General features: G+C 38.2%; 1 long non-coding RNA gene across 2 annotated transcripts in view; it reads left to right on the top strand.

The window, feature by feature from the left end:
- The window catches only part of LOC137049645 (uncharacterized), a 414,587-nt gene extending 387,449 nt beyond the window's left edge, over positions 1-27,138 (top strand). The window contains exon 6 of one of the 2 annotated variants that reach the window (XR_010899665.1): positions 27,084-27,138. This is a non-coding gene — a long non-coding RNA (uncharacterized lncRNA). The remainder of the gene's footprint in view (positions 1-27,083) is intronic. The other variant, XR_010899664.1, reaches the window with a different exon arrangement.
- Positions 27,139-27,430: the final 292 nt, after the last annotated feature.

Raw genomic sequence — 27,430 nt, forward strand, 5'->3', positions numbered from 1 at the left:
CACAGTTAGAGAAATTGTCTACAAATGGAGAGAGTTTGACACTGTTACTTCTCTCCCAAGGAGTGGCCGTCCACCAAAAATGACAACAAGAGTTCAGCACAGTATACTCAGAGAGGTAAAAAAGAACCCTAGAGTGTCAGCTTAAGACTTACAGAAATCACTGGCACAGTCCTATATCTCTGTGCATACATCGACTATATGTAAAACACTGACCAAGAATGGTGTTCATGGAAGGACTCCACGGAGGAAGCCACTGCTGTCTAAAAAAAAACATTGCTGCACGTTTAATGTTCGCAGAAAGACACTTGGAGAGTCCACAGAACTTCTGGCAAAATATTTTTTGGACTGATGAAACGAAAGTTGAACTGTTTGGGAGGAACACACAACATCATGTGTGGAGAAAAAATGGAACATCTCACCAACATCAACACCTCATCCCCACCGTGAAGCATGGTGGAGGCAGCATCATGGTGTGGGGCTGGTTTGCTGCCTCAGGGCCTGGACAACTTGCAATCATTAATGGAAAAATTAATTCAAAAGTTTATCAGGATGTTTTACAGGAAAAGCTGAGGCTGTCTGTCAGAAAGTTGAAGCTAAAAAGAGGATGGATGCTGCAACAGGACAATGACCCAAAACACAGAAGTAAATCAACTTCAGAATGGTTTCAGAAGAACAAAATACACGTTCTGGAGTGGCCAAGTCAAAGTCCTGACTTGAACCCCATTGAGATGCTGTGGCATGACCTCAAGACAGCGATTCATGCCAGACATCCCAGGAATCTGACTGAACTGCACCAGTTTGTAAAGAGAAATGGTCCAAGATTGATCCTGATTGATGTGCCAGACTGATCTGCAAATACAGGAAGCATCTGGTTGAAGTTATTGCTGCCAAAGGGGGGGCAACCAGATAGGTTCAGATACTTATTCCTACCCCTTCTGTCATTGTTTGCATGTTATCCTTATTAAAATTATGAAAACCCATAAATGTTTGGGTGGTTTTATTCATTTGTGTCATTTTGACAAAGATTAGATCACATTTGATTGTGATTTTATGCAGAAATGTGAGAAATCCCAAAGGCTTCAGATACTTTTTCATGCCACTGTGTATATATATATATATATATATATATATATATATATATATATTTAAAACGCATGTAAAATTAATAGCATATTGAAAAAAAAAATCTTTAATTTAGGGACATTTTCTTCCCTTTTCACGTCACCATTCCAGTCCAATAACTTAGTAAGTGAAACTTGATGAAGCAGTTACGATCAAGTATCACGATAAAACGATAAACAACTGTTATAAGGTCATAAAACAGACCAAAATGACTCATATTTCATTATTTCAATCGCTTGCGCTGAACTATATGATCACACCATTTTTCATGCCACAACCTTCACTAATTTCTAGAAATCCTATGCAAACAACATCTATCTCAACATTTAACACATCTATTCAACCAATTAATGTGTGAGTTTCATTAACTTACCATTGTTCGTTTTGATGCTATTACTTATGGGAGTAGGTAGGAGCATAAATCCATCATTCACAAATTCACAAGTTTGAAATGCCCCGGGAAACTCATGATTAGTCAGGACATGGCAATATAAGACTATCCTGCCAGTTTCAAGCTGAAAACTTCCTTGTTAGTCAAAGAAAAGCTTTTATTGACACCGGGCCCAGCAAACAATCGATATCAGAATATTTGACGTCATGGTGTGGCAAAACACTGGCTCAACATAAAATGAACAATGCCTGATTCTGTAGCCATGACCACCGACTCATGCCTGACATGACACAGGCTGATTGTGTTACAGGTTACATTTGTGTGAAATGGGCCTCAGTGTCATGTTTGTTTAGGATAACACCAAGTCGAATGTTAAAATGTCAGCGACAGCATCAATTTGGAACTAAAACATTGTTAAAATAACTGTAATGGTATTATTAAGTACTCATATCGGTAATCGTATCGGCAAGTACCCAAATGTAAGTACTTGTACTTGGTCTGAAAAAAGCGGTATCAGTGCATCCCTAGTTTGTTCCTTCATTGCTGATCACGGATTTGTTTGTAAACAGTAGAGTGGATTTGCAGACAGGATGAGATTACGTGAATGAATGGTGCAACACACTAGTGTGAGTAAAAATGTTTTTATATGTGATAGGGTTGGTTGCATTGTTACATATTGTTTAATATTGTTAAACAATATTATTGTTGAGGGGCGGAAGTGCCTGAGTGGTTCATGTAGGTTGTCTACAAACCTAAAGGTTGGTTGTTCGAAGTGTCGAAGTGTCCATGAGCAAGACAGCTAACCCCAGCTGTTCCCGACGAGTTGGATGGAGCCTTACATGCTGACATCGCCGTCGGTGTATGAATGGGTGAATGTGAGGCAAAATGTAAAGCGCTTTGGATGGCCATAGGGTCTGTTAAAAGCGCTGTATAAATGCATTCCTTTTAATATAGATCTATTGAAAATGTGTATGCGTCAAACAGGACATATGTTAGCACGCTGTCAAAGGCTGAAGAATCCTTTATTTGTGTTGTTGTTGGTTCATTATAATTCAGGTTTAAACTCGGACATGTATGGGCCAGGGCTCACAAAGCCCAACGTTCTGGGGCATTGTGTTTTCCAGACGGCAACCAAAATGTAAATAGTGATAGAACATTACTTTCTTGATGTGCGTTGTTGACTCTCTTGACTTGATATTTGAGGAAAAATACAATTGCGGAAGTTTTGATCGTGCTGTCTGCAACATAATTGATGCGTGCGTGCGTGTGTGCGTGCGTGCGTGTGTGCGTGCGTGCGTGTGAACGTGTGTGTGTGTGTGTGTGTGTGTGTGTGTGTGTGTGTGTGTGTGTGTGTGATGCACGGTTCACACTTATATCCACCGATCAGGTGGGCCAAGTAATAAAAAAAATAACATTCCAATCAATCGCGGGTAGATGAGAGATAATCATTGTGTTTGTTTGCTAAAGATATTTTGCGAGCCCTGTGGGACGAATTATTCCGGTTGCTGTTACCCCACACGCCTCAAAACAATCCCTCAAATCTTATCCAATCCTAGCCGTGGGCGTTTCCTTCAGTGTCTTCAGTGTGGCACGGCCATAAAAATCGACCGTACAGGAGAAAGCCTAAAAACAGGAGTAGAAGACAGCCTATTACTTATTCATTATGTTGATTTTTAATGTATAGAGTTTAAATCTCTATATACACAATTCTAACTTTATAGTCACAATAGTCAAAATACTTTATAACACACTATTGCAACTCTCTCTCTCTCTCTCTCTCTCTCTCTCTCTCTCTCTCTCGCTCTCTCGCTCGCTCGCTCGCTCGCTCGCTCGCTCTCTCTCTCTCGCTCTCTCTCTCGCTCTCTCTCTCTCGCTCTCTCTATCTCTCTCTCTCTCTCTCTCTCTCTCTCTCTCTCTCTCTCTCTCTCTCTCTCTCTCTCTCTCTCTCTCGCTCTCTCTCTGTAAATGTGTGCTTTGTCAGTCTCTCACAAGTCCATCACTATTCCTCCCCTCTGCCAATCTCAGATGAAATCTTGCCCTTTGTTCCTCCATCTATCAGTCCGTCATCCTTTTTCTTTTCTTCATCCTATCATTCTTCCAGTCTGTTGTTGCTGACTTCAGAGATATGTTAAATGTATCCACGTTGACTGAACTCATGGGATCTACGCACACACTCACACACTTGGCCTCGTGAGCCATCAACAAATTTAAATGCATCTGACCCCCCCTAACAGTTGGATGAAAGAAAACACTCCATCCATTCACCCGCTCACTCAGCTTTGACCCTTGTGGTGAAACGACAAAGTGAGGCTGCGCTGACGTTAGCGTGGCCGGTGTTGGTTGATGTGTTGACAATGGAGGCTTTTGATTGGTGGGTTGGTTGAGCTCAAGCGAGCTTTCTTGGGTTTGTCTGAGCTATCACATGACGCAAGCCTAACATTCCATGCAGCAGTCCGTTTCGCATTCCTTCACCTCACGCTGCTTGTTAAACTTCGGGTTTGGGCGGAAGGGGAGTTTATCTTTCAGATGGTCTCTTTTTTTCCTGGTTACCCTCCAATTCCCCTTTTCCTCTCCACTTTTTTTCCGCTTGGCCCAGAATCCAATATACTCTTTCTCTCTGTAACTATCAGAGACACCCAAAGGTTCTCCCCGACTGACTCATCCATTCTGAGAGGGCGCCCCTGTGCTGTAAGATGTTGGCGTGGTCCGCTGCCCTACATGACTTGGCTCTGGAGGGACCATGTAACGTGTTGAGGGGTGGAGAGAATGGATGTTACAGTGAACTGACCCCAGTAATAAACCTATTTTTGATGTTTAAATTGACTATGAATTGAAGCTCAAGACATTCAATTGTTCACAGGACTTAAAGGGGTACTTCAGCGCTTGGAAGATGAATCTGTATTTAAACTGGGTCATTAATGTAGTAAAGTTTTGAATGTGGTGCTTTCCAAGGTTATTTTCGTAAACAAAAACTGAAACTAAGACTAAAACTATTGGTCAAAAAACATTTTCGTAAACTGAAATAAAATTAAAAAATCTGAATAAATAAAAAACTAAAACTAAACGAAACTAACTTCTCTTACTAAAAAACTAACTGAAATAAAATAATAATTAGCAAAAATAAATATTCGTTTTCGTTATTAATAAGCCCTTTTTAATGTGGTGGAAAATCTGACTGTGGCGGTTGAGGGAGCGTCTGTATATTGCGCAACTGCGCGTGAAGTCATCTGAGGAGGAGATTAACCGCTGTCCTGACGGACGCATGCAGACAGGCAATACATCGCTAGTCCTAAACGGCAGTTCACAAAGAATCAATGCGTCCATGGCAGTGAAATGGGAAATAACACAAGGTAATGAGATGCACGTTGAACTTCTTTTAACTTAAGCTCACTGTTTAAGAATGCCGTTTCTTATGCGACGAGAGACGCAGGCGCAGAAGTCAGCAACTATAGTAAGTAGCAAGTACTAGCCTACTGTGCGTTTGAGATTTCATGTTTGCATAATATTGACAGGCTCAAAGGTGTTTTCATAATCATTTACTACTAATAATATTATTATCTGTGTGGAGACATTTCCCCACAAAGTAGGGAATACCAGGACACACACACACACGTTTGTTTCACTATATAAGTGAGGACATTGCATGGACTTCCAATGATTTTATATCAGGTTAATGATATTTTATATCCCCTAACCCAATCCCTATCCCTAAACCTCCCCATCCCAAGAACGTGCAAAACAATAGATTTAAATAAAAACATGTTTTGGCTGATATATAAGCCTTTTTAACTAGTGAGGACCAGTCAAATGTCCTCACTAGTCAGTTATCATAATATTTTACTAGATAAATGAGGACATTGGTCCCCTTTACAATTTTAGCACACACACGCACACACACACACACACACACACACACACACACACACACACACACACACACACACACACACACACACACACACACACACACACACACACACACACACACACACACACACACACACACACACACACACACACAACAGTGTGTGTTGGCTGTATTCAGATGACTTTAGCTGTGGTCTTACACTGCTAGCCTACATTGTACTACTGATGAAATTAAAATAAGCTTTTAATTGTTTAACAATATTTCATCTTTGTTATGAATGAGTTTGTCTGGAATTTATCATTTTTACTTTTATATTTTACATTGCATTTATTTTGTTCTTTAAGTTAGATCCTCTGAGTATTAGCCTGTCAAAAATATCAAATAAAATTTTTAATATCAAAATATAATTTATTTCATTTTTTATCTCCAGATCCTTGTTTGTATAGGTCATAGTTTGACTCAAGCTTTTTTGCTCAAAGGTGAAGACCCAACTTTATGCATGTTTTGTAAGACCGTATAAAGAATAATGCTTGTTTATCAAGTGATTTCACTTAAGGATGTTTAGTAAGATTAAACTCTCATTATGGTAACTCTGCTAAACTATAATTACTAAAACTAAAACTGAAACTAAATAAATAAAAACTAAATAGAAATGTATTTGCAAAATAAAAACTAAACTAAAACTAGCAAAAACATTTGTAAAACTAACTAAAACTAAACTGAAATTTGTAGCAAAATTGAAAACGATAATAAAATAAAAACTAATTCAAAAAAGCACAACTATAATAACCTTGGTGCTTTCTATTAGGGATGTCCCGATCAGGTTTTTTTGCCCTCGAGTCCAAGTCCGAGTCATTTGATTTTAAGTATCTGCCGAGAGTCCTAATCTGATACTTCTATAATACATAAAAAAAGAATAAAGAAGAGCAAAAAAACGAACCAGGATGTTCCTTATTTTTTATTTTATTCACCTTATTTTAACATTCAACAACTCTAACAAACAGAGCACTTCTGTGAGGTAGCTTGTACAATCAAGTAATAAATAACATAAATTCCTTACTTTTGGATTTTAGTGCAACAGTTAATATAAAAAAGTCTGGGACCGGAGTTGCGCAGAGCAGGAAATACAGTGGGCGATATCAAAAGCACATCCATACTCTCACAGATGCAGAACAATTAATTCTGTTGGTGTGAAATAAACAGTTATGGAAATGAAATGAAATGAAATGAAATGAAATGAAATGAAATGAAATGAAATAATCTGCTCCCAAAAATCCCGAAAAAAGTCTGTTAGTGCCTCAGTGACACTGAGGCGATCTCAGCTGTCAATCATGACATCACACAGACGTTTTTATAGCATCAAATAACTCTTTTAAGTGAAGTAACCCTTTAAAGTGAAAGTTCACCCAAAAATGAAATTATGTATATATATATATATATATATATATATATATATATATATATATATATATATATATATATATATATATTATATATATATATATATATATATATATATGTGTTTTTTTACCCACCCTTATTTCATTGCAAACCTCTATGATTTTACGCAGAACAAAAATTATAATATTTTAAGAACATGTTTTGTCCATGCAATGAATTTCAATGGGGTCCAAAAAAGTTACCCTTTATATTATTATTATTATTAAAAAAGGGACTAACCCCCCTTATTAAAAGGGACTAACTTGGTCAGGCTGAGACCATGGTGTAGATTTACCATGAAACAGCATTCAAAGGTCATCAGGGATGCATGTGACCATGCCATATTCAGCCAAGGAATGTCTATTTACATTCAACACTATCATTGTGGTGACACAAGGGTCACTAACTAACTTTAAAAAATTTAATATGAAAAATAAGAAATAAACTTCAAATTCTTCAAACAATCATTTTCAAATAGATAATGTTACACTGTATTGAGACTGGAGTAAATACTGAAAATTCAGCTTAGCAGTTGTTAAAATCAGTAAAATATTTTATAATATTACTATTTTACAGTATTTATTAGTTAAGTATTACTTTATTTTCGGGAAAAAAAAGTCCAATCACAAAATTCTGAATAATAGTTGACATAAATACACACACATCAGGATTATTATTATATATATATTTTTTCAAATATAAATTTTACACAATATCTTGTTAACTATCGAAACTTTAATATTTAGTTTGAAACCTTAAATCTGAATATCAAAACATCTCAGGTTACAAGTGTAAACAGTTCCCTGAAAAAGAGATAGAGACACTGCATCTTGGATGGACGCTATGGGTATCAGTATACACTCTAAAAATGTTGTGTTAAAAACAACCCAAGTTTGGTTGAAAATGGACAAACCCAGAAATTGGGTTGTTTGAAAGTGTCCATTCACTGGGTTAAAAAAAAACAATTTCGGGGTTTGTCCATTTTCACCCCGACTTGGGTTGTTTTTAATCCAGCATTTTTTAGAGTGTATCCTGTGTCTGCAGCAAGTGTAAAAACACTCAAATTTGATTGGTTGGTGACAGTCTGTGATGTCCTCAACGGAGCGTCTGGAAGTATAAGATGGTGCTTAGTACATGTCATCAACTTCTTTGAAGGAGACGTGTAGGCAGACCCAATGGCATGGCAATAGGGAACAAATACCTAGATGACTGCCTCACTAGGTAAACATTTGCACAAACATAGCGGGCATATAACATAATTAGACTCAATATTATTTAGATTACTTCCAGACACGCTCCCTTCTGGATTGAAATGTGGATCGCCTGTAACTGTCTGTATTCTGTATCGCCTGTATTGTCTGACTGTATGCACCGAACTATGAAGGCCATACTTTGAAGGTCTGGGACAAATACATGTACTTTTATACACCTAATAGCGCACTCTTAGGTACTCCGCAAATGACGTCACAGGCTGTCGCCAATCAATTAGATTGAAGTATTTTCACACGTTTCAGATGCCGGATCGGATATGCTGATATGCTATCCCCATAGCGTCCATCCAAGACGCAGCATAGAGGTCTCCCATTCGAAAGGAAAGTTGCTAGAATGTTGCTACGTAAGAACTTCAACCGTTGAATGTTAAATCACACAATTGTGGGATTTGGAGTTCATTTGTAAACACTTAATAACCCATTTGAAATGCACAATTTATTCACAACAGTCTGTAATTCATGGACGAAACAAAGTTTTCAAGACATGTTAATTTTGCTTTATTCGCAAATTGTTAGCCGGCTTTGTCTACAAATTGACGCAATGACTGAACCCCCTTATCGTATAGTTGACTAGTTGATAAAAGAAAGAACAAAAAAAATGAATGAACGATTGGAAAACACCAGCGAGGGAGAAATATTACAATATGGTGATAGGCTGGAAGAGTACAAGGGTCTCTCTCTTTATCATTCTCGCTCATTCTCTCAGAAGATTTCTCATCATTATCCTGGTATCTAAAAATATCGCTCTGTCTTTCTACCTCTTTTTTCTGCTTTCTGGGTCACCCTCTTCTTTCCTGCGCTGCTCTGTCAGCATCTAACCAGCTGAGCCTCATGCACGCAGCCTACAGCAACACACACACACATATCCACACACACTCACACACAGACATTAATGCTTCCACGCCTCATCGTCTTCAGAAGTCGAATCCTCACTCTTAAGCATGTTGCTTTTGTACAGAAATGTGTGTGAGAGCATTATAGAGTGGCTGCTGTCATTGTTCACAGGAAGGAGCGTGAACTTTATTTGTAGAAGACAAAGTATTACGTTCATCCATCCTCAAATATCAGATTAGGATATCAGAAAAGGTTACCTATCTCCTCTCTCGAAGCGAACAAACAGCAGGCTGCCTTTACTTAAAGGTTACTCGCATCGGGAAAATTTTTTTACACGTGATCTGTTTTTCTGCAGAAATATACTTTTTTTTAATTGGTGCTTTTGCAGTTTTATTGCTGTTAGTGCTCTTTAAAGGTGAAGGATGTACTTTTTTTGGATGTTAAAATCTTTCTGTTGTCTTAGTGTGCTATGCATTGCATAAGTAAACCATTTGTAAATTGATCACCTCACAAACTGTAGCTCTGCGGCACTTACAAAGCTCTTTTTGATGTTTGCTTTTCACTCCGAACTGCCTGACACAGCAACAGTGAATCAGCCAATGGTGTGAGTTTGGGGCGGGCCTATGAGTTTGTCCAACCAATGGAAGACAAAGGCTGTGCTCGGGGAAACCCTTCTTAAATTAGTTGGGCTTTATACTTCAGCTTTAACTATACTTGATGATAAAGTGTATTTCTCTGACAGCTAGGGGGCATTATACATGGTTTATTGCTTTTTGGGAAGAATTTCTGCTGATTATATTGATTGGAGCACACAGTTGTGAGGACAATATGTGGAAATAAACTGCCAATAAAAAATATGCAAATAAAAAAAGACCACATTAAAATGCCAGTGAATAAAAATTAAACAAACAGTTAAATGAGTGGGGTTTATTTTTTAGGAACATTTAACAGCAGAAATGTGGTAAATATACAATACATAAAAAATGTTTAACCAAATGTGAACACTATTTTGGATAAGTGCAATGAAAAAGCACAGTAAAATAGAACATTTGAGCTGTGTCTTGGAAAATATGTTTTGGGTAAATATGACCCAAAAAAAATGCACTTACAGTAGAAAAGTATTTGTTTTCACCTGAAAATGAGAAGAGAAACATACTATTTATTTAAAAAAATAATAATAATAATAATAATAATAATAATAATATGCTATTCATTCATTCATTCATTCATTCATTCATTGTTTGTTTCACATGTATATTTGTTTTCTAGTATATTAAAATATCTGAACATGTAATATATTAAAAGAAAACAAAAAGCCTTTATTTTAGCTTCATGCCTTCCTTTTTTTAGCAACACTTGATTGTGGGTAAGTGTCATTAAAAAAGCAAAATTTTGAGCAAATACTACATCTGGTTTAGATTCAGAATGATGATCAAAACATAGATGGAGTAGATCGAGTCCATCTACACCCCTCATCTTGGGTCGACATTTCATTCAGTAACATTAGGCAGTTTTGATTTATATGCTGTTTAATGTTGGTGATCTTTTTATTTTACACATCCATATGATTGCATATGAAATCGCTTGTTTCTGCATCTTCTTCGCATGTTTTTTTTTTTTTTAACAAGTGATTCTCTACTCTTTCAGAAGATGTGTCATATGACTTCTTCGCATAAAAGTGAAAACACGGAAAGCCAGAAAATTCCAGTCAAAGACAGGGAAAGGGTTCAAAATAATAATAATAAAAAAAAGAAACAATGACTTTCAGGAGAATTACATTTTCACAAAATGTCTTAAATTACATTTTATAACAAAATATTATCTGGATGTTTCCCATGTGAGATTCAACAGGTTGGTGTTTTAAAACTAAAAGTACTCAAGAATACACGCCTGTTAGGCCATTTTGGTCATTCCGTTACACACTAACACATGGCTTAGTTAGTTCTGCACATTAAAGGTGTGATGAATTGAGAAATCAACTTTCCATTGAGCCTTTTATATATGAAAGTTAATTGTGATTCGTGATATAAGAATCTCCTGTAAGTTTCAGAGCTGAAAACTTTGAAAAAAAAGAAAAGCTTTTATTGACACCAGGCCTTGTAAATGAGAGTCATCTTATGCTAAAATGCCGCCTCAACAGATAAATCTGTATACCTGCTTCTGTAGCCCCGCCCACCGACTCATGGATCTAATTGCTACAGAGCAATAACCATGCTGTTGAGGATTACAAAATACTGTGCAGTGTCTGGAAACAGTAATGCAACATGTAAGTAACTGTGTTAATTCTAATGCCTGATCTGAAATGTAATGATTCATGTACAGTCAGATGATCATCATCTGCAACCTTTCATGCCATCATCGAAATATAATGACATAGATTTAAATATAATGCCATAGATCTAAATATAATGCCATAGATCTAAATTGAATGCAAGACTTTTCACGGTTGTTAAACATGTAATAAGCTGTAAGGGCCCGATCACACAGAACACGTTTTTCAGGTTCGAAAACGCGAGGCCCACTGCACTGCATTTTTTTGTTTTGTTATGTTTCTAGGCAACCCCCGGAATCCGCTGTCCTGTCAGTTAAATCAAGGTAACAGTCAACACAACGGAAGACCCATCTCTCCATTCATTTGATTGGACAACAGAAAAAAAATGCGATGACGTCAGGCGCTTTTATGCTCAGAGTTAACTTTTTTTCAACTTCATGGTGCGCGGAGTGCTCTTTCAAAAACGCGAGGTGCAGCAAGCGTTGAATGCCCAGGGCGCATAAGCAGCTCTCTGGCAACCGAAATCCATTCAAAATGGCGCCTCTCGCTGCAAAACCGCATTCTGTGTAATAGCGGGCCTAATAGTAAAATGCGCTAAAAAGAGAGATTAATACCCAATTCAAATGGAAAGACGTTAGCCAATCATAGCAGTGGGCGTTTACACTGAAGTCTCGCTGAAATCTCACAGCAGACACGCTCCTTAAAACAGCATTCAGAGCAGAGGCTAAATTCAGGGTAGGAAAATATGCTTTTTATTTAAAAAAAATATGTATTTTTTTAATGTAAAAAGCATTCTAACATTGTAAGTGCACCCTCATAATAAAACAATAAAACAATGCAGTTCATAATTCCTTTGAATGGATTGAAGGGGATTGATGGAACATTGAAAACTTGCATAGATCAGCCTCACATTTACATACAGAATCACAGAATTACATGTACAGAATTCTAGTTTTCAAACTGAGAAGGAGAGGTGAGACAGCTTGAAAACAAAGAAGCGAGAAAGACAATAAGAGCAGTTATGTGGTCGTTTTTTTTTTGTTTTTTTTTGTTTTTTTTTGTGAGAGAGAGGTGAAATACAGTGTGAATGCTTGTGTGTTAACAAGCTGAAAGCGTGTGTGACTCACAGCCCTCACTTTGTTCATCAGTGTAAAGTACGTCTGAAGTGCAGTGCGCAGAAGTATGCTCACCTGGCCAACAGCACACTCTAAGCAATGAGAGAGACAGAGAGAGGTTAGTTGAAAAATCAGAGCTTTTATAAAGTCCATTAGCCGAGATGAGAATATCAAGCTGATTTCCACATGTGGACTGCAGTGCCAGACCATTTTCTTTAATCTCAGCCCTCCTAAAAATCCGCAATTAAGCTGTCATCACCCTTAAATATCTGTGATGATGTGATGTCTTCATGTTTTCTGAAAATACTGAATGCAGTAAGATATGTCATTCCTTATTTTGCATTTTATTTTGAAGTATTTTCTTCTCTCTCATCTAGGGTTAATCATTTCTACTGCTGGAAAGTTGTTTTAATCCTTCGAATATATACTTTTTTTTTTCTCTTATCATAATATCAGGACAACTGGACCACCCTGACATTTTTGTATTATCGTTATTTTATACTTTATCCTACTCCCCTATAATACATTGTCAGAAACTAAAAGCATGTTTCTTTTTCAGACTTTCTTTTTCCAAGTTTTTCACCGATTCAAATTCACAATGAATTCCATATATGTTATTCAAAATGGAAAATCTATGCTTCAAATATGATGCTGTCCATATCGTGCACCATTTTGTTACCATTTGTGATCTAGGAGCAAAACTAGCATTGCAATGTTACTCATTTGAGCGTTTGGTAGCAAATGCCTTCACTCCAGATGCTGATGTGCCGATTTGGCCCTGTACAATTTTGTCGAGATTGATTTGGGGTTTGCCTCGTGTTGTTTCTTTCTATCGTGATGTTTCGTGCTTTGTTTTGGTTAGCTGAATATTTCTCCAGAGAGCTGGAGTGAGGTTTCCTCCAGCTAAGTTTTAGATCTAAGTTTTATGAGGGGGGAGTGGCTGGTCGTGTGTGTGTGTGTGTGTGTGTGTGTGTGTGTGTGTGTGTGTGTGTGTGTGTGTGTGTGTGTGTGTGTGTGTGTGTGTGTGTGTGTGTGTGTGTGTTGTGTGTGTGTGTGTGTGTGTGTGTGTGTGTGTGTGTGTGTGTGTGTGTGTGTGTGTGTGTGTGTGTGGTGTGAGAGAATGGGTGCTGGATCAGATCAGTGATTGTTGGAGTCTGTCATTAGAATGTGAAGATATGTAGCATAGCACCTTCCACTAACACCAGCTCCACAGGTAAACATATCCTTAATAGGATTCCTGCGAGACAGCCGTGTGGATGTGTGTGTGAGAGGTAAGAATGAGGGAGATGGGGTTAGGGTGAAGTTTACCGTAACCTCAATCTCACTCCTAATCCTTCCTAAAGGGAACATGACGGAACATGATTCCAATTCCAAAACCCAACTCTAAACAAAACCACACAGAGCACTGACCCCTCTCTCTCTCTCTCTCTCTCTCTCTCTCTCTCTCTCTCTCTCTCTCTCTCTCTCTCTCTCTCTCCTCTCTCTCTCTCTCTCTCTCTCTCTCTCTCTCTCTCTCTCTCTCTCTCCTCTCTCTTCTCTCTCTCTCTCTCTTCTCTCTCTCTCTCTCTCTCTCTCCCTGAAATAGGGCGCCACATTAAGTTGTTATAATAGCTGAAGTGACAGCTCATTGGACTCTAGGTACTATTTATGGGGCATACACATTAATATATTGTGTTTTATGCTTCTTGAAATGTTAGGTTTATGACATATTTGAATTAAAGGGGTATAGTTCGCCCCAAACTGACAAAACAATTTACTCACAAGTTGTTCCAAATAAAGAAGAAATTTTAAAGAAGACTGTTGACGGCACCCATTGACTTCAATAGTAGAAGGAAAAATACTACAGAAGTCAACGGGTGCTGTCAACTTTTTGGTTACCGACATTCTTCAAAATATATTCTTTTGTGTTCAGCAGAAGAAAGAAACTCATAGAGGTTTGGAACAACTTGAGGGTGGCTACGTGATGACAACATTTTTGTGGTGAACTATTGCTTTAACATAACACTGTGTCCTAAAACAGGCTGGGATGCAACAAAGCAAAGCAGAAAAGCACTTGAACCAAAGCTTCATGGAGATTTTAAAGGGTGGAGGGTGTTTTTAGGCATCAGCGTGTCTGAAACATCCTTATAAATCATAAAAGCTATTAGCATGTCAGGCACGCAAATTAAACAACACCCTTTCACTGTCAATCTGTACTGTGACTATATAATAATTAAAGACCTATGCCTATAATAAACAGTTCATTTTATTTATCAGAATAAACAATTCTTAACTATTAATAATTTGCTTAAGTAACAATAAATTAAATCCCTTTTGTTTATAATATTGCTTACTATTAAATAATAGCACATATTTTATATCGAATGTTGCTGTTTATGCATTTCACATGCTTACATATCAGGAAAAATTAGTTTATGTCCTAGCCAGCTACAACCGCAATTGTTTGGTTCTTCTCAAGTTGCAATGGGCAACTAATGATTTTTAATAATTGTATAATAAACATAAAATATTCATGCATATTAAATTAATCAAAATTGTTTATTCTGAAAAAAATTCTCACAAATTCTATGAAAATATTAAGCATCACAGCTGTTTTCAGCATAATAATAATAATAATAATAATAATAATAATAATAATAATAATAATAATAATATAATAATAATAATAATAATAAATATCAATAATAATAAAACAGCATATCAGAATGATTTCTGAAGAATCATGTGACACTGAAGGCTGAAGTAATGATGCTGAAAATTCAGCTTTGCATCACAGAATAAATAGTAATAATTACAGTATATATATATATATATATATATATATATAATATATATATATATAATATATATATATATATATATATATATATATATATATATATATATATATATATATATATATATATATATATATTCAGATAGATAAGTTATTTTTATTTGTAATAATATTTCACGATATCAATGTTTTACTGTATTTAAATGCAGCTTTGAAGAGCAAAATATATTTCTTTATATTAAAAAGTAACCGACCCCAAACTCTTAGGTATATTTAAATGCACAATGCTTCAGGGTTACAGTTAGGATTTGAAATATGACTAGTCTGGAGTAATTAATATTAGCTTTAAAATAAAAAAAAACAATACAAGTCTTTGGTATGCAATCATTTCGATTGCAAGGTAAATGGGTGGGTGGGTGGATAGGAGTGTGTGTGGGAGTAAGTCAACCTTGCTCACATGCCGAGGGCTGTTAATGTTTGCATTTGAACCTTGAACTCTTGCTGTGCTTGCCTTGCTTATGCACAGAACATCTTCTCTGCTGTCATTCTGCTCTTATATAGTGTTATAAAATGAGAGAGACATACTGAGAGGGAGAGAGAGAAATGCATGGAGAATGGCAGATGACTAACACAGGGTTTAAACAAAACACTCTCAAAGAGCAATTCTACATTTATAGAGGTACTTAAATCAAGTCATAGTAACCTAAAACATACCGCCAAATACTTCAAAACATGCTCTCTCTCTCTCCTCTCTCTCTTCTCTCTCTCTCTCTCTCTCTCTCCTCTTCTCTCTCTCTCTCTCTCTCTTCTCTCTCTCTCTCTCTCTCTCTCTCTCTCTCTCTCTGTGTGTGTGCGTGTGCGTGTGCGTGTGCGTGTGTGTGTGTGTGTGTGTGTTTGTGTGTGTGTGTGTGTGTGTGTGTGTCAAACAGGAACTGTTCCAAATGCTCACAAGCTCAAGAAAGACGATGGGAAGGATTCCACGCTGTAATGAGAAACAGATGACCACTTACATCTCTCTGTGTGTGTGTGTGTGTGTGCGTGCGTGCGTGCGTGCGTGCGTGCGTGTGCGCGCACTGTGTGTGTGTGTATTTTGGCTTAATTCTTACACATCATTATTATGGTCATTTTATTGAACTGAAAAATGTGTAACTAAATGTACTCACAGTTATTCTACCCTCTCGGTCCCCCCCTCGATTTTTCTTGTCTTTTTTTTCCTCCTCCCACCTTCTGTCTCTTGTCTGGCCTCAGATTGAACTTACATAAGCTTAAAGAGTGTTTTGTGTCTTTCTCTCACTCTAACCAATCTGCGTAGTCGCCCTTAGGCCTGTATGCAAACACAAACATTTCTAGCTTTTGTCCAGTTTGTGTCGTTTTTTCTGTTATCCATAAAGAGTGATTAATTACATTGGTAATGGCATTAATTATTTTTAACACCATTATCACATTTATTTAATTATAATTGTTTAATTTGCAACTATTGTAACAGTTTGAAGTGGTTGTGAATACAAATCTGTATTATTCATGCTGATTTAAGCAACAATGTACTCAAAGCTGTGATTTTACCACCGATAATGGGTATTCTTTAATGTAAAAAAAAACACTCTTTATGATAAAACACTCCTCATCTGCCATTGGTTGGGCGAACAGATAATCCCGCCCCAAAGTAACACTATTGGTTTTGCAACTGTTGAGGCGATTATCATACGAATGCATAGGCGTAAGTTTGCCAGGGTCCATATTGTCTCAAACACTTTTTGAAACATCTTGTAACTCATATTTGCCTTATACAAAAGAAACATATCCAGTTAATTATCAATGTGTTAGTTTGTGTTAAATATGAGAAAATCTGGTGCTGAAATGTACTGGTTTAAATCATGCTGAGGGTATGTTGCTACTGTTTTTAGTGACGGAAGGCAACAGTTTACACACTACAGTCTTCTATCGAATAACGCTCTTGCAGTGACTCTCTAGCCTGACATGGTCATACTCAATTCTAGTCAGAATATGAGTCTGATACTGCTCCATTGGGCTGTAATTATGGGCTAGTGACTCTCTATCCGTTCTGGCAAAATCATGAAAAAAACTGCACACAAACGTGTCCCTACTCCTGATATATAATCACTGAACCTAGAACCACTGGCTTAAAGGGGGGGTGAAACACTCAGTTTCAGTCAATCTCATGTCAATCTTGAGTACCTATAGAGTAGTATTGCGTCCTTCATATCTCCGAAAAGTCTTTAGTTTTATCATATTTATAAAAGAAATATAGGCTGTTCCAAGTCTTTCCGGAAAAATAGCAGAGACATTTGAAGCAGATTTACTCACCGGCGGCTTCCAAAGCAGGACCGAACCTTTATCGCTGGGACCGCTCTGTCAAAAACACACTTCTTTGGTATGATTTGGTGAAGTCCTGTGACAGCAGTGGCGTGGAAATCCACTTTGAGACGCGACTGAAGCGATGCCTTGAAGCTTCCCGTCATTTGTTCAAATTGGTTCAAATGCAGCGCTGCCTTCCCGGAATGCTATGCTGAAGCGTTGAAGTCGCTCGACGTCACCCATAGGAATAAAGTGGAGCGCGGCGCGCGACATAAGTCTTCACGGAGGACTGGATCTGCACCTGAGAGCCTGTTTACGGCGTGCATTTCCTCTCTCTCTCTCGCTCTAGTCACGCGCGCGCGCACCCTACAGGGAGAAGAGCCCGTAAGGCCCATACAAGGACCTTCCGTTCTATTAACGTCAAGTGGACCCATATTCTAAAAAAACTCTCCGAAACTTGTGAGAAACCGGAAGGAGTATTTTTGACACAGAAATACTCTATCAAACGTCCAACTTTAATTTTTGAAACTTTGTTTAGGATGGGAATCCAAGTCTTTAACAGTGTAAAAAGCTCAGTATGCATGAAACAGCATTTCACCCCCCCTTTAATAAAACAAAATTTAAACAACTGCATCATCTTTGAAATTCAGCCTATAGTCAATGCCATTAATATCTAAAGGGAACTCCATCGCCCCCTTGAGTACTGGAGGTTTGTTATGGTCAAACTAAAGCTGCGTTTCCACCACATGAATTTTCCCCAGGAACTTTGGGGTGGTACTGAGTGTGTTTTGACCTCATGGACCAAAGTCCCTTCTCAAGAGGTAGTACTTTTCAAAGTTCAGGAACTTCCGGGGGTAGGACTTGGGCGCTGAACATGCTGGTTAAGTTCATGCAGCATTTTGATTGGTTCACTTAATTTCATTTCAAACACCATTTTGTTTGCAAAGTCTGTTGCAGTGCGGTGTTGTTTGCTATTCTAATCAACAGTGGAGTTTAAAAAATACTGCCGGTGGACCAACAGCAAGGTTAAAGCTTTATTACATTTATATGCAAAATCCAGCAGGAATTGAAAAGTCGAGCACAGTCCTACATAGCCGGACTAATTTACCCACACTTTACGATACTTTAGAAACGCAGACAGCAACAAATCTGGAGGGAAAACGTTCCTAGGACAGATTGATCCTGACAATTTTGGAATTATAGAATGCAGATGAAACTTGGTACAAAGCTACTTCATTTTGTGTTTGTGTACTAGCATAAAATCTTCCAGGCCTCAAGTGCCCATCTTATTTACTCACTCTTATCTCTCTTCTTGTGTATTGCATATTTGTTACCACCCAGGAAATGCAAGAACACATATAAAAGGGTATGAAGTTTATTTTCTGAAACCCTCTTAATGATAACTAACACTCACAATCTGCCATTGGTCAAGCAAAAAAATAATCCTCAGGTGACACCATTGGTTGAGCCAATGTTGTAGAATTGGGCTTGTCAGATAGCGTGTTTTAAAAGTGTGATAGGCTTTTTCCATACAAAGTATTGTCCAAATTACTTAATTATAGTTGATCCTGCATATTAAAGGTGCACTATGTAGTATTTTTGCAGTAAAATATCCAAAAACCACTAGGCCGCAGTTTTATATTTTTTGTTGAGTACCTACAATATCCTAGCCTAGAAATCTAGACGCACCCTAGCGGCAGCAAATTTAATCTGCCCGCAAGCGTCGTCTAGGAACTCTCAATACCCTTCTGAGCTGTATTCCTCAAAATCTGGACGGGCCAATCACATTGTGTATAGAGTCGGCGGGCGGGACTATAATGACGACGGCCGAGTTGCGTTTGCGTGCTTCTGTTGTCTAGTAAACACAGAAACTGGCGAACGGCGGCAGTCTTTCGAATCAGCTTTGACTGCGATTCTGGAAGACTTGGAGTTAAGGTTTTCGCTGAGAAAAGAACAAAGAACGGCACTGAAGTCATTCTTAAAAAGGGAAGATGTGTTCGGAGTTTAGCCGACCGGATACGGCGAATGTTTAATCTATCAACAAGCTCTGTTTCACCTTCGTTGCTCTGGTTGGTTGTAGCGCTATCCTATCGCATGCAGAGGGAGTTTGAAAGACAACCGTTTATCCCGCCCCTCGGATTGAGCCCTGTCTATGGTGAGTTTCCAGACCAAACATCTGTATGTGGGTCTGGCTTGTCAGGCTAACATTATCCCAAATATTTCCAACTATTTTTAAATTGGTAGAAAATTGCTATTTTAACTAAGGACCGGGGCGTTTCAGCATAGCGTTTGTGCAAGTCGCCTGTCAATTGCGTCATATCTGCGCTACCCTTTTTCGGGTTTTATTTGCCAGGAGCTCTTTACTCTTAGCAGTGTGAACAAGTGAACACACAGATTAGCGCCATAACATCATTTTCAACACACTGAAATGTATTTAATATGATAAACAGAGCTGCATTACCTCATAATCATAAAGAGCAGCTCAGTGCAGGCACCCAGCGAATGTGTCCCGTCCCATCATAATAAAAGTCCTGGTGTTCGCGAGGAGGGTATTTGTATAACAATCGCTCCGGCGCCCGGTTTTTATTTTATTTAATTATACGTCCGGTTTTTGGTTTGTTAACATGTCTTTGGTCCGTGTTGCGTTCATATATCAATCGAACCGCACCAGAGTTCGTTTGGAAGCGGATCGAGACCCATCTTTTTAGCGGTCTCGGTCCGCTTGTTTGGTGCGCACCAGGGTTCGGATTGCAGCGTTCACATATGTTCAAATGAACCGCACTAACCGAGCAACCGCACCAGGGTTCGTTTTAATCGAACCAAACATGACAAGTGTGAACGCACCCTTAGTGTCGATATTTCGCCCCCTTGTGTACTGGAGGTTTATTACTACCATATTGCTACAACACGTACAAAGGTATGTACGGCAGTACCTGCATTTTGAGTAGGATGGTTGTATGTTTTAGTCCTTATATGCCCATCTCATTTACTCCTTCTATCCCTCTCTATCTTTTTTTTCTGTATCTCTCTGAGAGAATTAAACACTGAAATGGCATTGCTGTATAAACACCATTGAGAAAAGAGCTTCTGTGAGAGATTTTTTTCACCCTATGGGGAAAAAGTCCCGATGATCACACATCATATCAAATATAGCCATTTCACTTTTCCATTATAGGCAAAACTTCCCATTTCTCCCATTACAGAAGATAGAGGTGTACCTCCAGTCTAAACCTTAACCTCTGACCCCCACAGATATGTGTGTGTATTCTTAGTGTGTATTTGTTGGATCATTTGAAAGATATGAGATTGTTATTATTGCTTGTGATGCCCTGGAGTGATAGGGCAGAGGATATTTGCTGCACACACACAGTGTTGGCATGCCTTATTGTTTGTGTGTGTGTAAACGTTTGTGTATGTGCAACACCTGGGGCGTAAAGATCTTGTATGGCGACTCAAGTGTTTTCCGTTTGGGACTTTTACACGGCATCTTAACTGGTTTAATAATGACACATTGAACAATTCCCAGTGAACTTCTGCTCCTCAAGCAATGTAGATGCCCTATTGTATACTATCCATCCTATAAAGTGGATGAATCTCGAACAAAATATAAGAATATTTCTGGCTCATAGTTCACTCTTAAAACTATGTACATAAAAGAAAAAGTTGGAAATGTGTGTTTGTGATTAAATATTTTACTCAAACGTATGAACTTACTAATAACCAGCAATCAGCTCCTTTACCATGTCCCAATTTGCACCAAACGTGTTTGATGCTAGTTTCATATCATGAGAGTATTTTAAAGTTTTATTTAAGCGGTGTGTTTTATCAGATTGCAAACTTCCATAATCCATTTCATAGAGAGGAATAACATGAGTTCAGGGGGCTGAAACGACATGATATGAAACTTCCCTGCTGAGGGTGAGATGAGCTAAGACAGACAAATTGTTTCTCTCCAAAACAGGAAGTGAGAAAAAATTTCACTTCCTGCTCAGGAGACAGTTGGGTGCATAAAGCCCACAGAGACAATCGTGTATCAAATTCCTATTTTTACATCTGTTTTACAGTCTTTCACTCCCTGGATCTTCTTTTATTCGGTTATGTAGAACAGAAAACTTTTTTTTTCATTAATTTGTCACATAATACTTCAAAGAATGTTGTTACACCATCTATCTTTGTCTTAAGTTCTTTTTCATCATCCTTCACTATTTGCCACTTTCATCAGAAAATGCCTTCCTTCTCTTGATGGTTTTCTTTGTTCATTCATCTCCATTTCAGATATGATTGTCGGTAAGCACACAGTGGCTGATATTAATATTCACAACACAAATAATAATCTGTAATCAACTTTTAATATTAGTACATCCCCTGCCAATCATAACTGCCATTCATATCTGTGGGCGATTAAGTTTACAAGCCACTATGCACTCAGGGAAATTATATTTTTCTGCCTGCCTGTGTTTAAATTTTTATTTTTATTTTTGTCGGTCTTCAATATTCATGTATTCCGTTAATACATTTCCTTTGAGGTCAGGGTGGAATATTTGAAAGGGATATGTGGGTAGTTTCATTTTATCTGAAACAAAAACTTATTTGAGAGCGTTGGCATAAGATGTGTAGCATAAATATTATTTTATCATTTCATAATAACTTAATCTCTTTTTGTATAATGTCAGTACACTAGAATTTAACTGAAGTCTAATGTAACACTTTAAATTGGCTATTTCCAAATGAATCTATGGTCTGTTATAATGCTAAATTCAATAAATGCTAGCAACTTTTAAAAGGATGGATAAAAATGATTCCCATTTATATGTTTTGTTGTTGATGTGGTACATTTAATCAATCTTTAAAGATACAAAAATAATCTCAATGTTTGATTACTTTTAATACAATCTGGATCCTGAAGCAAAACTAGTTGAGAAGTAAAGGAATAATGTTTTAAATAAAAATCAGGTGGATTCCCGTCACTGCTGTTTATTTGTTTGCTCATACTAGTCTGAGGAAGTGTATGTACTTCATTATTCTGTAATAATGGTAATATAAATACAATTCATTTTCTCCTTTACTCTGGCCAGCTCAGTTATTGATTATTTTCTCCATATGTCCCATAACCTCTAATTTCCCAACAATTGGCTTAACACAAGAACATCAGAGGTCTAATTCAACCACCAAATGATCAATAACTGTGATTACACCGAGAAAGAGCTGAAAGAGAATGATTTTTGGCAAAGGACTGACTAGCGAAGTGTCTTACTGTCAACAAAATGCTCAGCTGTTAAGCTTGCACATGCCCAAGAGGCATTTTTTTTCTTCGATTTCTGTGTGTTTGTTTGTTTGTTTGTTTATTTATTTATTTAAAACACGTGTCTCAGACATTATGTAATAAAGGCAATATAACTTGCAATATGAATTAGTGTAAATACAGCTCACACATCCCACAAAAGTTATTTAGCTGGAGACACACAGATATTGACTATTCTCTGAACTGCAAAGCCAGACTTAGCCAGCTCAGTATTACAGCAGTCAAGTTGCATCTGCCTTTGTTTGATGTGTCTGTACAGCAGATTTGATGCGAAGGGCAAAAAAATATAAAGTGTCTACATTATTACTTTAGATTTTAAGTGTAGGCTATAAACCTGGTGAGATAACTAGTGGATTATCAGGATATAATTCGATGAGGGTGACAGCAACATTTGTACACATTACGTTTGTTCCAAAAGTATTGTTATTGTTAACAAAAACTCAGCCTATTAAAAAAGATTTTATCAATTGAAATAAAGCTGAAATAAAATTAAAAAAGATTAAGTAAAAAACGTATACAAATGATCCATGTTGTAAAAACAACAGTGACAAACACACACCCTCAAAATGAGTAAAATTGAAGAGGACTGATTTTTCCAGAACTGCCGGATGCAGGAGGAATATTTGGAGGGCTATCTACAGCTGTACAACGAGGTATGCTGGGACGATGTAACCCTGAAAGAACTTTTCTGGAGCAGGATGGATGACATCCTCAGCCAGATGCTGCCGCTGGGGGAGGATCACCATCCTTTCAGAGTTTGTTGATTATACCCTGTGGGTATGTAAATCCTCCTTCACCTTGGGAATTGTCGAGAACAACGTCAACGTCAACATTCACTCCGACTCCCCAGTACATATTCCATCACCAGCAGCTCTCTTTCTCCCCGCTCCAGAATAGTCATACCAGCCCTTTGAGTCCCATAAAGTTATAGAGATCTTCTGCCGTGAACCTGAGTTTGACGCCCAAACCTTCCACGGATACAGAGCCTGAGTCAGCACCCACCACGGACCACGTGCGAGTGCCGCCTCCCACCCCAGAACCAGGGCTAGCCAACGCATCTGTCCCAGAGCTAGAGCCAGATGCCACTTCCGTACCGAGCCTGGAGCCCATCTCAGACACCGCATCTGGGAGTCAGTTCTCTCCAAAACCAGCAGAGGATCACTGGCTAATCGACTTTTGGTCACAACCAATTTCTACATCAGAAAGAACTTCAGGGAACCTTCTTGACTACCTGGTCCTTCCTGTCATCTGCCCACCTGTTACGTCCATCCTCATGGCTGGACGTATCTGACGTTGTGCATCTCCTCAACTTCTCCTTCACCGGTGTCTATCTCCAGCTCCCGGGCTCCGCTTCCGGGCTTCTCTCCACCAGCTAAGCTCTGTAAGACGGATCTCCTGGCTTCACAGCAGGAGTTCAGGCCCTTAGCTCCACCTCGGCCTGTTTGACAGTTGCCTCCACCGTGCCTCTGCTTTCCCTCAGGTCTCCTTTGATGCGTCATCATTCAGGCTCCATCAAATCCTTAATTTCACCGGCTTCACCTTGGTCTTTTGTCACCCTGGTTTCCTTACAGACTTCCGGGCCTCCAGCTGCACCTCAGCCCTCCAAACCTTCATCTCAACCGGTATCCTCCTTCTGTCCAGGTTCACCTTGGTCCTCTTTCAAAACCGGTGTCCCCCTTTTCTGCCAGGCCCCCTTCTCCACCTCGCTCCCTCGAGCCAGCATGGTCCACTCTTTGGACCTCCAGACCTGCAGTGACGATCATCACTTGATCCAGCTACGCCTCCATCTATCAGGACCAATGCTCCTGTCAGAAGTCTGCTGTGGAGGGTTCCACCTCATCCTGTTGCTCCACATCATCGCCGTCCACCTCCTGAGCCAGTGGTTGGGTTAAATGTTGCTTAAGACAACCCAATTGCTGGGTAAGAACAACTCAACCATTGGGTTAAAACAACCCAATTGTTGGGTCGGTGCATTTTCAACCCAACTTGGGTTGTTTTTAACCCAGCATTTTTTAGAGTGCACTTTTTTATGACTTGAGGTTGCGCCTTCTGGCAGGGGAGTATACTGTCAAGATTATGTTTTGTTTAGTTGTCTTTTCATTCCTGTGTTTGTTTATTGTGCTTTGATTCAGTTTAGCCTTGATTGTTTCCTACTTTGTCTCCTTTATTAATGATTATATTCACCTGTTGTCTAATTAGTTCCCTTATGTATAAGTACTACCTGTTTTGTTCAGTTCCTAGTTGGTGTTTTTCATTATTATGTGTGGTAAGTGTGTTTATACTCCTGAGATTCGTCCATGTTCTCCTGTTTTGTGGATTAAAGACAATTAGAATGAATTCCTCTGTCATTTGTGTTGGATTGCAACCACAACCGTGACAATCGCGCACAATAAGGCAATAATATGCGCTTTATAAGTACTAATAAACAGCCAGTATCATAGTAATATGCATGTTAAAGGGTTAGTTCACCAAAAATGAAATTTATGTCATTAATGACTCACCCTAATGTTGTTCCACACCCGTAAGACCTCCGTTCATCTTCGGAACACAGTTTAAGATATTTTATATTTTAGTCCCAGAGCATATGCAGTCTATGCACACTTTACTGTCCATGTCCAGAAAGCTAATAAAAACATAATTAAAGTAGTCCATATGTGACATCAGTTGGTTGATTAGAATCTCTTGAAGCATCAAAAATACATTTTGGTCCAAATATATAAAAAACTAAGACTTCATTCAGCTTTAGTCTTCTCTTCCGTGTTCCTCAAATAAAGATTCAAACGGTTATGAATCAGTGATGTCACGTGATTTCAGCAGTTTAGCAGTTTGACACGCGATCCAAACTGCTGAAATCACGTGACATTGGCGATCCGAACCATTGATCGGCTCACTGATTCATAACCATTTTAATCTTTATTTGAGGTACACGGAAGAGAAGACAATGCTGAATAAAGTCTGAGTTTTTGATATTTTTGGACCAAAATGTATTTTTGATGCTTCAAGAGATTCTAATCAACCAACTGATGTCACATATGGACTACTTTGATTATGTTTTTATTAGCTTTCTGGGCATGGACAGTAAACTGTGCATAGACTGCATATGCTCTGGGACTAAAATATAAAATATCTTAAACTGTGTTCCGAAGATGAACGGAGTTCTTACGGGTGAGGAACGACATTAGGGTGAGTCATTAATGACATCAATTTCCTTTTTGGGTGAACTAATTCTTACCAAAGTAACCATAGATAATATAAATCATACAAAAATAACACTGACCTAGAAAGCATTTGAAAAACATACATTTGTTCTCAACACAAACACTGTTCCCAAACATTTTCTGTGGATGTCAATCAGCCACCAACTTGATGTTTTAATTGACATGCCCCCCACTCTGAAAGTCTGGGCTCAAAGAAAATCCTGAGCATCCCACTGGCAATACAACATAGTGGCATTAATGTGTGCTCATCATGTAAATATGATCATACCGACATGACTTGAAGGCAGCATTAGACAACTGTCGCTGATAGCAGCATAGAAGGTGCTTAAGGAAGACAAAAACAATGAAAGTGCAATATACCCTCGAAAGCCAGTTTTTCAAATGCAAACTAATCGTACAGGCAGTTTATTTACTCTGTCACCTTTTGTCTCATTGTTTTCGCCACCCTGTTTTGTGCTTTATAGACAGAGTAACAGACCTGTTAGCTTAGCGTGATGAATGTAGCCAATAACAACACACACTGCTCCTCTACCATTCTAATGTTACATTTACATATGCTTACCCGCAAGGCCGAAACACTCTCTCTTCTTCTCTGTGTTTCTCATTATCTTGCATTGTATCTAACATAAATCTCAAGCGCAATGTGGCGTTAATTATTATAAGCCTAATTACAACAAACTAGCAACTGACACAACTATACCCTACTCTGGTTTTTCACATGAAGGGAAGAAGGGTGAATTTACAGATGTCTCTACTTTTGTGTGCAAGAACGTCTTAGTTGCAAACTAGCTGCTAAATTAGCAGAAACTGTGCATTTTTTTGTTTTGTTTGTCATGATTCAAGCTTTTTAGAAATAAGATTCATGAGACAGTTGTCAGATTTCATTGGTGATTTCAAATAAGAAATTTAATCGTAAGCTTGGCGAAGAGTTTTGGAAAATTTTATGTTTTACCATTCAGAGATATAAGAGCTGCACTTGCATGCCTGAGAGGCGTTTCAAAGATGTCCGTCGAGTAAAATGGCTTGTCTTATAGGAACCTTGGTTAAACATCATAAATTATCTTACATGCACAGTGTGAAAATCATGAACCATGCACGATATGCCAGAAATTAGCTCAGATTTTACCTAACAGGTTTTTTTTTTTTCTGCTTTTCTAGATGACCCATATAGTGACTACAGATAAGGGCACCCATCCACACCTCATTCACCAGGTATGTTTAACGGCCACATTTACATTGATTTATATAATGTTGCAAAAGAGATAAGGACACATACATTTCATAATTACATTCAAAAGCTCTCCAATCTCTGTGTTGTTCCTGTCCTCCCTGGACGGGCGGCTTTATGAAGCTTTGACTGTGAACAGAGGCAGCACTTTATTTCCGCCTGGTTAGGCAGAATAGATCCTCATCAAATCGCTCTTTTTAAGACAATGTGCATGTGGGCGTATGGCTTTGGGCTTATTTGACAGCATCAAATGGATTTCAGAAGAAAGGAAATATCG

This window comes from Pseudorasbora parva, chromosome 20 (genome assembly GCF_024679245.1).
Source record: "Pseudorasbora parva isolate DD20220531a chromosome 20, ASM2467924v1, whole genome shotgun sequence".
NCBI classification, from domain to species: Eukaryota; Metazoa; Chordata; class Actinopteri; order Cypriniformes; family Gobionidae; genus Pseudorasbora; species Pseudorasbora parva.